Raw genomic sequence first — 18,130 nt, 5'->3', positions numbered from 1 at the left:
CGGTTCATCAGTCGGCTGGGCGAGAAAGCTCTCCCCTTATACCAACTCATGAAGAAGACCACTTTCTTCGAATGGAACCACAAGGCGGACGAAGCTTTTCTCCAGTTGAAGAAGATGCTGACTACTCCACCCGTTCTGGCGGCTCCGACTCCTAAGGAACCTATGCTCCTGTACATCGCCGCCACCAGCCGGGTAGTCAGCACGGTCATTGTAGTGGAACGCAAGGAGGAAGGCAAGGCACTACCTTTCTAGAGACCGGTATATTACCTGAGTGAAGTACTGTCGGCCTCCAAGCAGAACTACCCCCACTACCAGAAGATGTGCTATGGCGTACACTTTACTGCCAAGAAATTGAAGCCTTACTTTCAAGAGCATCCAATCACTGTGGTCTGCACGGCCCCACTTGCCGAGATCATCGGAAGCCAAGATGCTTCTGGCCAAGTGGCCAAGTGGGCCATAGAGGTGGCTCCCTACACCATCCACTACCAGCCCCACACCGCCATCAAGTCACAAGCACTGGCCGACTTTCTCGTCGACTGAGCCGAGACCCAGTACCTACCTCCAGCGCCCGACTCCACCCATTGGCGGATGCATTTCAACGGCTCCAAGATGCGCACCGGCTTTGGAGTCGGCGTCGTCCTCACTTCCCCTCAAGGCGATAAGCTCAAATACGCATTGCAAATCCATTTTATTGCCTCCAACAACGTCGCCGAGTACGAGGCGCTCATTCACGGGCTCCGGCTTGCCAAAGAACTTGGCATTCGCCGGATCCTGTGTTATGGCAACTCGGACTTAGTGGTCCAGCAGTCGTCTGGCGACTGGGACGCCAAAGATGCAAACATGGTGAGTTACCGTTTCCTCGTGCAGCAACTCAGTGGGTATTTTGAGGGGTGCGAGTTCCTCCATGTGCCAAGAAACGACAACGACCAAGCAAACGCCTTGGCACGAATCGGCTGTACCCGGCAAGCAATACCATCCGGCGTCGCCCTTTAACGCCTCCTCAAGCCATATGTCAAGCCTTCACCAGAATCAGACTCCATCTTCGTGCCGGCTCCTCCCGAAGAAGTCAGATCTGACTCCAAAGCCCCGGCAGACGGTACGAGGATTTTGGCAGATGGCTCCAAAGCCGCCACAGTCGAGGCCGGCCCAGGGACTGCAGTACCCGGCCCAGGGACTGCGGCGGCGGGCTCGGAAACTCCAGAACTCGGCCCAAGAGCCGCGCCAGTTGGCCTGGGGACTTCATTAACCCAGCAAGCAGTTGTTGACTCCAACCCGCCGCCTCCAAGCCCGGCCACCCTCGTCCAAGTCGCAGTTCTGGCAGTCGAAGAAATAGCAGCACCCTCATGGGCCCAGCCCATCCTCAAATTCCTGGTGAACAAAGAGCTGTCGACTGATGAAACCTCAGCTCGGCAAGTACAACGCCGAGCGGCAGCCTACACCATAGTCAACAGAGAGCTGGTCAGGCGCAGCGTCACTGGTGTCTACCAGCGCTACGTAGAGCCAGAGCAAGGCCAAGAAATTCTCAAAGACATCCATCAAGGCGAGTGCGTCCACCATGCGGCTTCAAGAGCACTCGTCGCAAAAGCCTTTCGACACGGTTTCTTCTGGCCGACTGCCTTAGAAGAGGCCAAGGAATTAGTCCAAAAATGCAAAGGGTGCCAGAAGTTCAGCTCCAAGCCGCACCAGCCGGCTTCTGCACTCAAGACCATCCCCATTGCCTGGCCTTTCGCAGTTTGCGGTCTAGACATGGTGGGACCATTCAAGACGGCACGAGGTGGCTTAACTCACTTACTTGTCGCAGTGGACAAGTTCACCAAGTGGATAGAAGCGAAGCCAATCAAGAAACTGAACGGTCCAACTACCGTGACTTTCATCTCTGATATCACAATTCGGTACGGCACACCACACAGCATCATCACCAACAACGGCACAAATTTTGCCAAAGGCGCCTTGGCCCGTTTTTGCGCAACACAAGGCATCCGACTGGACCTAGCGTCTGTCTCCCATCCACAGTCAAACGGCCAGGTGGAGCGAGCAAACGGTCTCATCCTGTCCGGCATCAAGCCCCGGCTGGTCGAGCCTCTGGAGCGCTCGGCTGGCTGCTGGCCCGATGAGTTGCCAGTCGTCCTTTGGAGTCTGCGCATGACTCCAAACAAGTCAACCGGCTTCACGCCTTTCTTCCAAGTCTACGGTGCCGAAGCCGTCATCCCAACGGACATAGAGTTCGAGTCCCCGCGAGTCACCATGTACACCGAGGAGGAAGCAGAAGAAGCACATCAAGACGGCGTCGATCTGCTGGAAGAGGGCCGGCTGTTGGCACTCGGCCAGTCCAGCATCTACCAGCAGAGCCTGCGCCGATACTACAATAGGAAGGTCAAGCTGAGATCTTTCCAAGAAGGCGACCTTGTGCTCCGACTGATCCAGCGAACAGCCGGCCAGCACAAGCTGTCGGCACCTTGGGAAGGCCCTTTCATCATCAGCAAAGTGTTGGGCAACGACTCCTACTACCTGATTGACACTCAGAAGCCCCGAGCACGCAAGAGGGACGACTCCGGCAAAGAGACAGAGCGGCCATGGAATGCAAATCTCCTCCGAAGATTTTACAGTTGATGCAGTATGTACCACGCTACCTTTTGTATTAAAGTACCAAGACTTCGGCCCCCCGAGACGAGCTCTGGGACTGCCCTCTTTTGTCTATATGATAAAAGTTATGCCTACGAGTATGTTACTCTTTGATTGCCGCTGGGCACCAGGCTCGACAGGACGGCCCGGGGACTTGTCGCCTTGCACTATGAAATGCTTCTTGCAGCCGGACAAGTAGTGTGTGGCGCCTAAGCCATCTCCTGTCAGAAGCCGCAGCTCGCAGAGCGACTATACGGTGGGCAGGAGCAAGGTAGAATGGGCGTTCACATGAAAAATGGCTAAGGACTCAAAGCATAGAACATAGCTTAAAGCCGGCTTCCATCCTTCCTTTTTTCTTTTCGCAAACCAACTATGAAGAAGTCGGCTCACCGCCTTCTATTCAACTTGCTAAAAAACTCTAAAACGGCTAAGTACTTGCCTTCCCAAAGTAGCCAAGCATTTGATCCAATGGCAGTCCGCAGAGCGGCTGTCCGACTGGCAAGACAGGCAACTAAGGGAAAGCGGCAAAGGAAAAAAGTGAAAAGAGCAATGAGCAAGAAAAGATAGAATTCAGATAAATATTTACATAGCATAGGCCCTTGGCCGAATCTTCGAGCAAAAGTTCAAAATACACCCCACGGGTGGAATTGTGCAAATTAACAAGTTCTTAAAAGACTACTAAAGCAGATAAAATAAAGATAAGGCGGCAGCCTAAGATGCGGCAGACGGATTCGGAGGGTCGGAGGAGACGGCAGCGTCAGGCGTTGGGGTGGCCGGCTGGGCAGTCTCAGCTCAATCGCTTCCGGTGGCAGTCGGCTCGGTCGCACGCGACTCATTGCTGGAGGCACGGTCGAGCAGAGGCTGGCCGTCCGCTCCGTCTTCTGGTTCTTCCGCCTCGCCTCCGTCCTCCGCCTCGCCTTCCTCCTCGGCGCTGGAACCGATCACCTCCGCCGAGTCCTCACCGTAGTCTGGGTTCATCCCAAACCACTCCGGCGGTACCTCCTCGTCGTCTTCAGACCGCTCGGGGACAAAGATGCTGGTGTCGGTGTACTCGGCGATCGCCGCCACACGCTTGCCGAGGGCATCTTCCGCGGCTGCCAGCTCCGGCTGGGCCTCTGACCGGAGTGTGGCCAGCCGGTCTAGGTCCAGCCCTGGATACCACGCCTTGACGAACTCCAAGTCCCGGCGCGCTCCAGCTCGGGCCGAGGAACCTTTCCAGGCCTCAAGACGACCAGCCGCGACCTCCAGCCAGTCGGCACTTCGACTGGGGGTGCGCGGAGCCTGCATGTACGGCCACAAGGCAGCAATCGCCTAGGCACCGACACGTTGAAGCCGGCGCAGCATCCGGTGAGTCGGCCAAAGGCGAGCCTCGATGCTCGGATATGCTCATCAAGGGTTCGGGGGGCGTCGGCGACGATCTCTGCACCTTCCGCCCTCCGACCTTCACGGTCAGCCTCGATGGCTTGGATGGCAGCCTGCGAGTGCGCAGGGAAGAAGTCTGCGAAGACGGAAGAAACGAAGAAACAAGTCAAAAACCGAGAGTCGGCCCAATTTATAATTGGCAGCTCGAAGAAACAAAGTAAAGAAACTCACCATCAACAATGTCTTCAATCTCATGGAAGCCGGAGGCCAGCATTGCCTCTCTGTCAGTCCAGGAGGAGCGCTCGCTCGCGAACTCGGCCAGGAGGGCGGTTTCCGCCTCTTCTGCCTCCTTCTGCGTCTTCGCAAGCGGCTCCCTCTACTCTGCCAATTGAGTGGCCAGCAGATCGCGCTCTGTGGCGAGCTTGCTACACTCCTCCCCCTTGGCACGCAACGCGGAGTTGGCTTCGCTCAGCTGCTATTGAAGAACAGCGTTGGCTTCTGAGGAGAAGGAAGAAAGATGTCGGATTTCGGGTTCCGGCAGACCCTTGAGGTTCGAACACTAGGGTGTGCGCGGAGATTTCGCCTCCTACCTACCTGCTCCCCTTGGCCTCGCTAAGATCTAAGCTATGGAAAGAACAACACGAGAGACACAGGGTTTATACTGGTTCGGGCCACCGTTGTGGTGTAATACCCTACTCCAGTGTGTGGCGTGGTGGATTGCCTCTTGGGCTGACGATGATGAACAATACAAGGAAGAACAGCCTCGCTAGGGTCTGCTCTTGGCTGGGGCGATGAACTGCTGGGAGGAGTTTAGTCACCCTTCTCTCTCTCTCTCTGCTCTTGTTCTTCTCCCTCTGATTCTCGATTCCCCCTCCCCTGGGGGTGGATAGTCCTATTTATAGAGGCCCTGGTCCTCTTCCCAAATATCGAGCGGGAAGGGATCCAACAATGGAGGGCTAATTTGAAGGGGGACAGCTAGTACCAGCTATCCTGACAAAAGTAGTCTTCGCCTGCACAAAGCTCTGGAGGTGACGCCGTCTTGGGCTCCACAATGACCTCCATCTTGCAGTCCTCCTGGTCTTGGTCTTGTTGCACCAAAATGGCAACCTTTGCCTGATGCCTCGGTACTCTGCGGCTGCACTTGCCCCCTTTGCGCCAAAGAGGAAAGGACGACACTACGCGGGCTGGCACCCGCCTGGCGCCCTTGGTCGTCATGGCTTGCATCACGGGCACCTCGTGACGTACCCCGCCTTGATCTCTCCGCCTCCTCGTGAGCCAGCCTGATGAGGCCGTGCCTGAGGAAGCTCCACGTTGTCCGCCCCGCGAGGCTTGGCCCCTCGCGAGGGTCTTGGGTCTGTGTTGGTGAAGATGGGTCATGCTGGGCCCCCCTTTGAGCCACGCCGCAGGCCGCAAGCAGGCAAGTCTGGGGACCCTCGTTCCCAGAACGCCGACAGTAGCCCCCGGGCCCAAGGCGCGCCCGGACTTGGCCGTGCAGGGAGGCGGAAGGGTGAGGGTGAAGCGCCGCAGGCCCTAACAGCCTGCAACCTTGGGCGCCGCGTGGCGGTTGATTGGACGTGAGCGCCTTACCAACCGCGCGATGTAGGATCTAGAAGTAGATGTGTCTAGAGGGGGGGTGATTAGACACTTAGTGCTAAAGTTGCAATTTTTAGGCCTTTTTGGTTTGAATGGAGTTTTAGGCACAATTTCAACATACACAATACATATCAAGCAAGCATGCAAAGAGTATATGAGCAGCGGAATGTAAAGCATGCAACTTGCAAGAATGTAAGGGGAAGGGTTTGGAGAATTCAAATGCAATTGGAGACACGGATGTTTTTCCCGTGGTTCGGATAGGTGGTGCTATCCTACATCCACGTTGATGGATACTTCAACCCACGAAGGGTAACGGTTGAGTGAGTCCACGGAGGGCTCCACCCACGAAGGGTAATGGTTGCGCGAATCCACAGAGGGCTCCATCCACGAAGGGTCCACGAAGAAGCAACCACCCACGAAGGGTCAACAAAGAAGCAACCTTGTCTATCCCACCATGGCCATCGCCCACGAAGGACTTGCCTCACTAGCGGTAGATCTTCACGAAGTAGGCGATCTCCTTGCCCTTACAAACTCCTTGGTTCAACTCCACAATCTTGTCGGAGGCTCCCAAGTAACACCTAGCCAATCTAGGAGACACCACTCTCCAAGAAGTAACAAATGGTGTGTAGGTAATGAACTCCTTGCTCTTGTACTTCAAATGATAGTCTCCCCAACACTCAACTCTCTCTCATAGGATTTGGATCTGGTGGAAAGAAGGTTTGAGTGGAAAGCAACTTGGGGAAAGCTAGAGATCAAGATTCATATGGTAGGAATGGAATATCTTGGCCTCAACACATGAGTAGGTAGTTCTCTCTCAGAAATAGGATGCTGGAAGTGTAGGCTTAGTCTGATGGCTCTCTCTACGAATGAAGAGGAGGTGGAGGGGTATATATAGCCTCCACACAAAATCCAACCGTTACACACAGTTTTCCAATCTCGGTGGGACCGAATCAACAAACTCGGTCAGACCGAAAAGGTAAACTTAGTGACCGTTAGAGATTTTCGGTGGGACTGACATGCAACTCGGTAGGACCGATATGGTTAGGGTTTGGGCATAACGTAATCTCGGTGAGACCGATTACACAAACTCGGTGAGACCGAGTTTGGTAATAAGCTAACCAGAGAGTTGGTCAGGCAAACTCGGTGGGACCGATTTGCTCTTTCGGTGAGACCGAAAAGTTACAAAAGGGAAACAAAGAGTTTACATTGCAATCTCGGTGGGACCGATTCGCTCTTTCGGTGAGACCGAAAAGTTACGAACGGGAAACAGAGAGTTTGCAATCCCATCTCGGTGAGACCGAGATCCCTATCGGTAGAACCGAATTGCTAGGGTTTGGCAATGGCTTATGACAAGTGAAACTCGGTGGCGCCGGATAGAAAGAATCGGTAGGACCGAGTTTGGCTTAGGGTTTAGGTCATATGTGGAAGTGGGAAAGTAGCTGAGGATTTTGGAGCATATCATTAAGCACATGAAGCAAGAGGCTCATTAAGCAACACCTCATCCCTCCTTGATAGTATTGGCTTTTCCTATGGACTCAATGTGATCTTGGATCACTAAAATGTAAAATGAAGAGTCTTGAGCTTGAAGCTTTAGCCAATCCTTTGTCCTTAGCATCTTGAAGGAGTTCCCACAACCTTTAGTCCATGCCACTCCATTGTTGAACTTATCTGAAACATGCTAGATAGAAATGTTAGTCCAACAAGAGATATGTTGTCATCAATTATCAAAACCACCTAGGGAGCACTTGTGCTTTCAATCTCCCCCTTTTTGGTAATTGATGGCAACATACATCAAAGCTTTAGATAAAGATATAAAGAACAGCAAGTAAAGCTTTGGAAGGACATGTAACAAGCATAGGCTCCCCCTACATGTATGCACTCATGTAAATATGAAATATAGAGGCATGTGAGAGCATAACCATGACAGAGTAGGCAATGTGTTACATGTATCTTGGCCATATGCATCAGAGCAAAATATTATCAAGGAAAATACCTTCATGCTCATGAGTCCTTCTTGCAAATAGTATGTACATAAGCAAGAACTCCTCATACTCATGATTTTGATGCATATACTTACCTTGTGGTCTTGAGTTGGCTTAGGATGGAATGAACCTGCACAAACAAAGTTAGATAACACAGGTACATCCACTAGCCAGAGCAAACAAAAGAAACCACAAGAATACCAAGACTGGGATGACATGTAGAGAGTGAGTACAAGTAACCACATTTGATTCAACATGTCCCCAAGAATAAAGATATGCAATGAATTTGACTGATTTCTTTCCCTTAGGTGTCTTGCTCCCCCTGAATCTTACATGGGATATTGGGAGAAGATAGGGAATAGAAAATCAGAGCTGAAAGATACAAATGGATAGAACTTAATGCAAATACATGTCTTTCCCCCAAAAAGGCATGTGACATCTCTCCTCTTGAACATCAAGCATCAAGCATCTGGGACATCTGGGATCCTTGAGTATTCTCTCCCCCTGGAAGTCTCTCTCTCCCCCTTAATACTTTCTCTCTTGTAGGTTTGGTCCTTGAGACTTTTTCTCTCCCTTGATGTGATCTCTCTCTCCTACAAGCTTTGATGTGATCTCTCTCTCCCCCTTTGACATCAATTTCCAAGAAGGGCTTTCTGGAATCCGTCGTATAGGTTTGGTCCTTGAGACTCAGCACAAAGAAATGGATAAAACTGTGATGCTTGTAGAGGACAAGATTCATTGAGTAGAGCTGGATCAGAAGAAATATAGAACAAGTGGCAAACTGTTTTTCCTGTTGCGAAGTCGGTGGCACCGAGTGGTATGTTTCGGTGGCACCGAAAAGATTCGGTTGGACCGAAAATTACAAGTCGGTGAAACCGAGTTCACACAGAGAAAAACACTTGTCACCTTAGCTCACTAGACATGTAGGATCTCACAAAGATTTGCAATGAATTACCTGAAGGATTTGCAAGGAATTGAATGCTGAAAATGCAGAACAAAAACAAAGAGAAAAGAAACTGAAAGATCTAGATGAAGTTTTTTTTTGAAAAATAGAAAGAGAATAAACATGCATGAGACAAATACAATAACACAGAAAAGAACACAAGAGAACTTCATCTAGAGTTGGGCGGTGACATAGTCACCTATGTTAGAGTATATTGACTTAGGAGTCAAGTGAGAACACTTGATCATAGGTCATACTCATCGTTTAAGCTCAAAATGGGGTTACCATTTTTCGTTTAAGCATCTTGATGTATTCACATCTTGTTGAGTTGCTTTGACTCATGTCTTGGAGTAAAGCTTCTCTAAGATGGAATAACATACCTTGGGTGGTGGTGTGGTTCTTGCTCATGTAGTTGAACTTGTGTGGGTGCTCAAGGTTGATGTAGCTCATCAAGAGTTGGGAGCACCACTTGGAGTTTGAGTTCATCTACCTACATGGGTTAGTTCTTGCAAGGAAGAGCACTTGTGTATCCAAAAATGACAATCATGAAGCTCAACATAGAATTTGTCAAAGGATATGTTTGAATGGTTTTGTGCTTCCTTGTCTTCAACCACCATTGTGTAGAGTCTTGGTGATGTAGAGATTGCTCAAGATGTGAGTGAGTCGCAATCTCATGGAAATAGATTCAACCAAGCACCTACATGGGTTAGACAACATGCAAGGTGCAAATATATCCAAGACATAAGATAGTTATCATAAGAGATATATCACGGATTAGTCATAAGCTTATGTCTTGCATGTATCCAATGGAGTTTCTACTCCAAGTTCGAAGCATCAATGATGTTCAATTCTCCTCTCAACCTGCAAAACACTTTCTCATCAAGAGTTTTAGTAAATATATCCGCTAATTGCTTATCGGTGCGAACATGCTTAAGATCAATGTCACCCTTAGCAACATGATCTCGAATGAAATGATGACGAACTTCAATATGCTTAGTTCGAGAATGTTGTACAGGATTATGACCAATTTTGATAGCACTTTCATTGTCACAAAGCAGTGGAACATGTTTCACATAAATCCCATAATCTTTAAGAGTTTGGGTCATCCAAAGTAATTGAGCACAACATGAACCAGCGGCAATGTATTCCGCTTCGGCGGTGGATAAGGATACCGAGTTTTGTTTCTTGGAAGACCAAGACACAAGAGATCTACCAAGAAATTGACAAGTACCTGAAGTGGACTTTCTATCAACCTTGTCTCCGGCATAATCCGAGTCGGAATAGCCAACAAGATCAAAAGAAGACCTCTTAGGATACCAAATGCCAAAATTTGGTGTATGGATTAAATATCTCACTATCCTTTTCACAGCCTTAAGATGACATTCTTTAGGAGCAGCTTGATATCGTGCACACATGCACACACTTAGCATAATATCGGTACGTGAAGCACATAGGTATAACAATGAACCAATCATAGAGCGATAAACTTTTTGATCAACCGGTTCACCATCTTTGGTCAAATCATTATGTCCACTAGTAGGCATGGTGTAGACATACCTTTGCATTCTTGCATATTGAACTTCTTGAATAAGTCCTTGGTGTACTTCGTTTGAGAGACAAATGTACCTTCCTTAGTTTTCTTGAATTGCAAACCGAGAAAGAATTTGAGTTCACTCATCATAGACATCTCAAACTTCTCTGACATTAGCTTTCCAAACTTTTCACTAAAGAGAGGGTTAGTTGAACCAAATATGATATCATCAACATAAATTTGGCATACAAATAGTTCACCATTAACCCTTTTAGTAAAAAGAATAGAATCAATTTTACCAATTTCAAAACCACTTGTAATAAGGAACTCGGTCAAGCATTTATACCATGCTCTAGGAGCATGTTTAAGACCATAAAGAGGTTTGTGAAGTTTGTAAACATGATTTGGTTTCTTAGGATTGATAAAGCCGGGAGGTTGTTTGACATAAACTTCCTCCTCTATTTCACCATTTAGAAAAGCACTTTTAATGTCCATTTGGTACAAGGTGATATTCTGGTGATTAGCATAGGCAAGTAAGATGCGAATGGACTCAAGTCTAGCAACGGGAGCATATGTCTCACCATAGTCCATATCTTCGACTTGTGTGTACCCTTGGGCGACGAGACGTGCTTTGTTGCGAACCACTTGTCCATCTTCATCTTGCTTGTTGCGAAACACCCATTTGGTACCAATGATGTTGTGGTTGTTGTCGGGCTTCTCAACCAATGTCCAAACTTGGTTTCTCTCAAAATTGTGTAGCTCTTCATGCATAGCGTTTATCCAATCCAGATCTTCCAATGCTTCTTCAACCTTCATAGGTTCAATGCTAGAGATGAATGAATAGTTTTCACAAAAGTTAGCTAAACGAGTCTTTGAGCGAGTGATTCTCCCAGTTTGTATATCATTTAAGATTTGCTCGACGGGATGATCTTTGGCAATTCTTGCTCGAACTCGTGAGAGCTTTTGCTTGGGTCTTCGTTGAACATCTTATTCATCTTGTTCTTCTTCTTGGCCTTCTTCATTGTTGACGTCGTCGTTCTCTTGTCGTGGTGGAGAAAGAGGTTGTTGATGTTCGTCTTGATGCATTTCCTTGTCTTCTTCATCTTGGTGTGTCCCACTTGTGGATGCTTCCGTATTGATTCTTGGTTCACCTTGTCGTGAAGTAGAAGCTTCCACTTGGACAGATGAAGTACTCTCCTTCACCTCCGTTGGACGAATTTTGCCAATGGACAAGTCTTGGATTGCTTCTGAAGGGTCTTTGTCTCCTACATCAATTGGCAATTGCTCTACTTGCGAGCCATTAGATTCATCAAACTTCACATCTACCGTCTCTTCAACCTTTCGAGTGAAATTGTTGTAGACATAGTAAGTGTGAGAGTTTGAGCCATAACCAAGTAGAAAACCTTCATGAGATTTAGGAGCAAACTTTGAACGATGATGCTTATCAAGAATGTAGCACTTTGAGCCGAATACTCGAAAGTATCCAACTTGGGGTTTGTTACCGGTGAGAAGCTCGTATGCCGTCTTGCCGAGTAGCTTGTGAAGATATAAGCGATTTGTTGCGTGACAAGCTGTCTCAACCGCTTCTGCCCAAAAGTGCTTCAGCGTCTTGTATTCATCAAGCATCGTTCTTGCCATTTTGATGAGCGTCCGGTTCTTCCTCTCAACAACTCCATTTTTTTGAGGTGTGTACGTAGCCGAGAACTCATGTGAAATCCCTTCTTCGTCAAGAAAGGTGTCCACATTTGCATTCTTGAACTCCATTCCATTGTCACTCCGAACCTTCTTGATCTTCACGTCAAACTGATTTTGGGCCTTCCTAGCAAAGTTTCTGAAGATCTTCTGGACCTGTGACTTGTCATTAAGAAAGAACACCCACATAAATCTTTAAAAATCATCAACTATAACTAGACCAAAAGAATTTCCACCGAGACTCTTGTAGGCGTTGGGACCAAAAAGATCCATATGAAGTAGCTCGAGTGGCCTTCTTGTGGTCATGATGTTCTTCACGGGATGCCTTCCTCCAACCTGTTTACCTCCTTGACAAGCACTGGAAAGTCTATCCTTATCAAATATGACATCGTTAACTCCAAGGATATGATTTACTTTAATAAGCTTGTTAAGATTTCTCATGCCAACGTGACCTAGTCGTCTATGCCACAACCAAACTTTTGAGGATTTAGCAACAAAGCAAGTTTTAGGTTGTGCCTTTTTAGAGAAATCGACAATGTAAAGATCACCTCTACGCATACCAGTAAAGACCATTTTATGATTGTCTCGACGAAATACTTGGCAATCTACCTCAGTAAATAGGACATTCAAACCAAAATTAGCAAGTGTAGATACTGAAAGTAAGTTGTAGCCGAGAGATTCAACGAGCATGACATTTTGAATGGAACTATCATGTGAGATGGCCACCTTACCAAGGCCAACCACTTTACCCTTTGAATTATCACCAAAGGTGACATATTTTCGAGGGCCGTCATTTTCAGCAAGCTCACAAAACATCTCTTCATCTCCGGTCATATGATCAGTACATCCACTATCAAGAACCCATTCCTTTCCTCCTGATTCATATCCCCGAAGATTTGCCATAAGACCAAAATGTCTCATTGCATCATCAAGATCGAAGTCACTATCATCATCATCATCATAGTATCCATGTTCATCATGATCTTGTGACTCATCATTTCCTAGAGAGGGTAATTCATTAGATAAATGATCATCAAAGTGGTCACTTTTATGAATTCTTATAGCTTCGAATATGATATCACTAATGATTCCAACATCTCCTTTAGCATGCTTAAGATTGGTAAGTTCAAATAGACAATTACCAAAACTAGGATCACTAGAGTTCATCTTACTCAAGGCAATAGATTTATGGAGAATTTCATCCAAAGTTTTCAAGGAACGATCGGGAAATCGTTCCTCAAGAAATTTCCATATAGTATAGGCACAATTAAGAGTAGGCAAGCTAGCAATCAAATTTTTGGGCAATCCTCTAATGATGAGCTCAATAGTTCTAAGATTGCGAATCATGTCAATATCTTCATCTAGGGTAGGATGCAAAGGATCAAAATGAGGTGCACAAGGGCTAGCAATATACTTGTTCAAATGATATTGATTGAAAATTACAAGCATCTCATTTTTCCACTCATGAAAATACTCTCCATCAAGAATAGGCACTCTATGTCTAAGACTCCCTAAGGTAGACACATCCATCTTCCTCCAATGGTGATTAAACCAAGGCAATGGAGACCAAAGCTCTGATACCACTTGTAGGATCTAGAAGTAGATGTGTCTAGAGGGAGGGTGATTAGACACTTAGTGCTAAAGTTGCAATTTTTAGGCCTTTTTGGTTTGAGTGAAGTTTTAGGCACAATTTCAACATACACAATACATATCAAGCAAGCATGCAAAGAGTATATGAGCAGCGGAATGTAAAGCATGCAACTTGCAAGAATGTAAGGGGAAGGGTTTGGAGAATTCAAACGCAATTGGAGACACGGATGTTTTTCCCGTGGTTCGGATAGGTGGTGCTATCCTACATCCACGTTGATGGACACTTCAACCCACGAAGGGTAACGGTTGCGCGAGTCCACGGAGGGCTCCACCCACGAAGGGTAATGGTTGCGCGAGTCCACGGAGGGCTCCACCCACGAAGGGTCCACGAAGAAGCAACCACCCATGAACGGTCCACGAAGAAGCAACCTTGTCTATCCCACCATGGCCATTGCCCACGAAGGACTTGCCTCACTAGCGGTAGATCTTCACGAAGTAGGCGATCTCCTTGCCCTTACAAACTCCTTGGTTCAACTCCACAATCTTGTCGGAGGCTCCCAAGTAACACCTAGCCAATCTAGGAGACACCACTCTCCAAGAAGTAACAAATGGTGTGTAGGTAATGAACTCCTTGCTCTTGTGCTTCAAATGATAGTCTCCCCAACACTCAACTCTCTCTCATAGGATTTGGATCTGGTGGAAAGAAGGTTTGAGTAGAAAGCAACTTGGGGAAAGCTAGAGATCAAGATTCATATGGTAGGAATGGAATATCTTGGCCTCAACACATGAGTAGGTAGTTCTCTCTCAGAAATAGGATGCTGGATGTGTAGGCTTAGTCTGATGGCTCTCTCTACGAATGAAGAGGAGGTGGAGGGCTATATATAGCCTCCACACAAAATCCAACCGTTACACACAGTTTTCCAATCTCGGTGGGACCAAATCAACAAACTCGGTCGGACCGAAAAGGTAAACCTAGTGACCGTTAGAGATTTTCGGTGGGAATGACATGCAACTCGGTAGGACCAATATGGTTAGGGTTTGGGCATAACGTAATCTCGGTGAGACCGATTACACAAACTTGGTGAGACCGAGTTTGGTAATAAGCTAACCAGAGAGTTGGTCAGGCAAACTCGGTGGGACCGATTTGCTCTTTCGGTGAGACTGAAAAGTTACAAAAGGGAAACAAAGAGTTTACATTGCAATCTCGGTGGGACCGATTCGCTCTTTCGGTGAGACCGAAAAGTTATGAAAGGGAAACAGAGAGTTTGCAATCCCATCTCGGTGAGACCGAGATCCCTATCGGTAGAACCGAATTGCTAGGGTTTGGCAATGGCTTATGACAAGTGAAACTCGGTGGCGCCGGATAGAAAGAATCGATAGGACCGAGTTTGGCTTAGGGTTTAGGTCATATGTGGAAGTGGGAAAGTAGCTGAGGATTTTGGAGCATATCATTAAGCACATGAAGCAAGAGGCTCATTAAGCAACACCTCATCCCTCCTTGATAGTATTGACTTTTCCTATGGACTCAATGTGATCTTGGATCACTAAAATGTAAAATGAAGAGTCTTGAGCTTGAAGCTTTAGCCAATCCTTTGTCCTTAGCATCTTAAAGGAGTTCCCACAACCTTTAGTCCATGCCACTCCATTGTTGAACTTATCTAAAACATGCTAGATAGAAATGTTAGTCCAACAAGAGATATGTTGTCATCAATTATCAAAACCACCTAGGGAGCACTTGTGCTTTCACGCAAGTTGATAAAGGAGCGGCATCTGCCTAGGCTTTGCTTTTTGCTTTCTCCGGTTGCTGCTCAGATCCCCTTTCTTGCGCCTCTCCTTCCTTCCTCCAAAATTTCCAGATCTACTCTGACTGCATGACCTAGGAAGCCATGGCGCCTCGTCAGCCCCCGGCCGTAGCTTGGTACTCGTCCGCCCTGGACTCGCCGAACGTGTCGGGGGCGAGCCTCATCCGGTTGCGTCGGATGGCGGCGGCCCGGGGCATCGACGGGGCGAAGATGTTCAAGGCTGGCTCTGCCACCCCTGAGGGTCAAGGGAGCACCATCTATCCGCTCTTTGTAAGTGAGATTGCTGCTGGCTTGGTGCCTCCCTTCTCCGAGTTCTTCTTCTCTGTCCTCCGCCATTACAATCTACAGGCTCTGCATCTCCACCCGAACTCCGTCCTTCTCCTAGCAATCTTCGCCTATTACTGCGAGGCTCTCATAGGGGTGCAGCCCTTAGTGGCCTTTCTGCGCCACTACTTCTACCTCCAGACCTCTTGCGGTCCTGCTTCCGCGTGCGCGAGCTTCATCGCGTACGGTGGCGCCATTGCCATCTCAAACCCCGGGAAAAGGATTAAGGGCTTCAGGAGCAAGTGGGTCTTGGCGGATGCTAGGCGCATCCATCCTCGGCTGATCTTGCCCACGAAGCAGCCCATGAGCTCCAGCAATTGGGGTTGAGCGGAGCTCGCGGACCCCCGTGCGAGGCTGGTGTTGGAGAAGATGGACGCGGATTTGAGGCCGGCCAACATGGCGGCGATGAAGCTGACCGGCGCGTCGCTGCTGAGGGAATTCCTGGAGCACCAGCTGGCTCCGCTTCGGCAGTACTCACTTCCGATGTGGAGGCCCCATCCGAGCCCCGCGGCCTTGGCCGCCGGAGATCTGGCTGCGGTCCTCCAATCTCTGGTCGGGGGCGATGTGGCGAGGTTGGAGGGTGCCCCTACTCCCTTGTTCCTCCGCGACGACTGGGAGCAGGTAGTGTAGTCCATGCCCGTCTTCAACGGGGATGGGCCCGTGCCCATGGAAACTCCCGAGGAACCGGTGGACGTGCCCTCCGACAACTCCAGCGAAGAGGAGGAAGGAGGGGACGGGAAAGAGGGCCTGACTCCGAGGCGACTGATGGAGAGTCGAGGGCACCCCTCCCCCGGCGCGGGTCCCGCGTTCTCCGCCTCTCTCCGAGCGATGACGACGAGGATGATGACGAGCAAGACGGCGGGAGCTTGCCCCCGATCCCGAAGAAGGACAAGACCGGGCTGATCTCCCGCGGGTCTGCCCCGGCCCCGAGGCGGACCGCAGACGCACCTCCCGCTTCCAAGCTTCCCGAGGTTGACCCTTCTAGCCGGCTTTCAGGCTTCAAATTTGGCCGGAGGCCGCTCGAGCTCACTGGCGACGACACGTAAGCGTTTGATTCTTGTCTTTATTTCTTGTTCTGCTTTTGAGGCTTGACGTCCGCATCTTTTGGATAGGCTGGCGCCCGCAGCAAAGAAACCGAAGGGGAGCTCCTGAGGTTCCATCCGTGGCAGCGCCTCTGCCCGCGAAGGAGGGTGACCGTGACGCACGGGCTTCTCCTGCCCGGTCGTCCTCGCGAGGCCTGGCTGAGCCGGCTGGGGTGAGCTCGGCCCCCACGGCCCAAGTGACTCCCGAGGTGTCCTTGCCTGCCGCCGCCACTACAGCCGTTGGGGCGTAGCAGACTCCGCCTCAGGATGTTGTGGCCGCGCAGCCGCCTTCTCCTCCTACTCCACCGGCTGCTGTCTCTCAGACTCCTTCTGCCGTTCTGGATCGTGCTGTTGCTGAGCTGGACCAACTGCGGCAGGATCTTCTTGGCGCCGACCCTCGCTTGGTGGCCGGGCGCTTGGAGCTGGCTTAAGGATGGGTTCGCTCCGACGCTTTGATTCGGGCGGCGCTGGTCCAGGCCTCGACGGCTTGCGATGAGGATAAGCAGGCCGTCCTTGAGGCGAAGGCTGCTCATGACGCAGCCCTGGGGGAGGTGGCCGACGTCCGTGGTCGCTTGAAGGCGCTGGAGGACGAGCTGCTAGGCCTGCGGGACCAGCTCGCGAAAGAGGTCCGCCTTCGCCAAGAGCAGGAAGAAGGCGTGAAGGCTCGCGAGGCGGCCGTCAAGGAGAGGGAGGTCAAGCTCAGGAAGCGCCGCGACCGCCTAGGCACGCTGGAGCAGGAGTTGGGGGCGAGGAAGGCCGAGCTGGACAACAAGGCCCTGGTTCTTGCCGAGGACCGTGTGGCCTTCATGGAGATGGAGGCGAAGGCTCGCTCCTCGCTGAGGACGCTTTACGACAGCGGCCTGGAGAGCCCGCTGGCCGGCGCCGAGGATGGCCCCGCCAAGCTGCTTCCCTTCCTGGTTCGCGCTCTTGAAGATGTCTCCCTTGGCCTTGGCCCCACGTTCGAGGCCGAGGTGCAGGTCCTGTCTTCTGCAGCACTGACACGGGTGCTCACCCACATCTACCTTCGCGATCCCGACGTCGACCTCGACAGCCTGCTGGAGCCAGTAAGCGGCGAGCGTGCCGCTGCCGCTGCCGAGGCCATGAAGGGTCGCGCGGAGGCTCTGCTGGGGAAGTTCCGGGCCTTCAGCACCAAGCCAAAGCAAGGCGCTGCCGACCCCACTACTCCATGAGGCGAAACCACTCCGCGCTGCTCCACCGCCGACAAGTGACTCCGTCGTGGCTCCTGTCCTGCCTTTAATTCCTGCACATGTATCATGCCTCGGGGAGGCGTTTAAACTTGCGTTTGGCATTGAGACAACAGTGTGGACTGTGATATTTGCTTTTGAATTCCTTGAAATTTGCGCTTTTCCCTCCTACTTGCTTATGTTCTAGCCGGCAGAGCCTGGCCCCGCGCATACCTCACCCAGTGTTAGTCCCGACTGGAAACCAGGACGGGGCCAAGGAGTGAGGGGCTACTTGACAAGTTAGGCTCCTGAGTCGCGATGCTCAAGAGTCCCCCTTGGCACACGAACAGCAACTAGGGAGGTGTGATGTGGATGGATCTACCATTCTACGTCTACAGAGCCCAGCCCCGTGCATACCTCACC

Source organism: Triticum dicoccoides, chromosome 5A, assembly GCF_002162155.2.
Source record: "Triticum dicoccoides isolate Atlit2015 ecotype Zavitan chromosome 5A, WEW_v2.0, whole genome shotgun sequence".
Lineage (NCBI taxonomy): Eukaryota > Viridiplantae > Streptophyta > Magnoliopsida > Poales > Poaceae > Triticum > Triticum dicoccoides.
Note: the sequence above shows the minus strand (reverse complement) of the source record.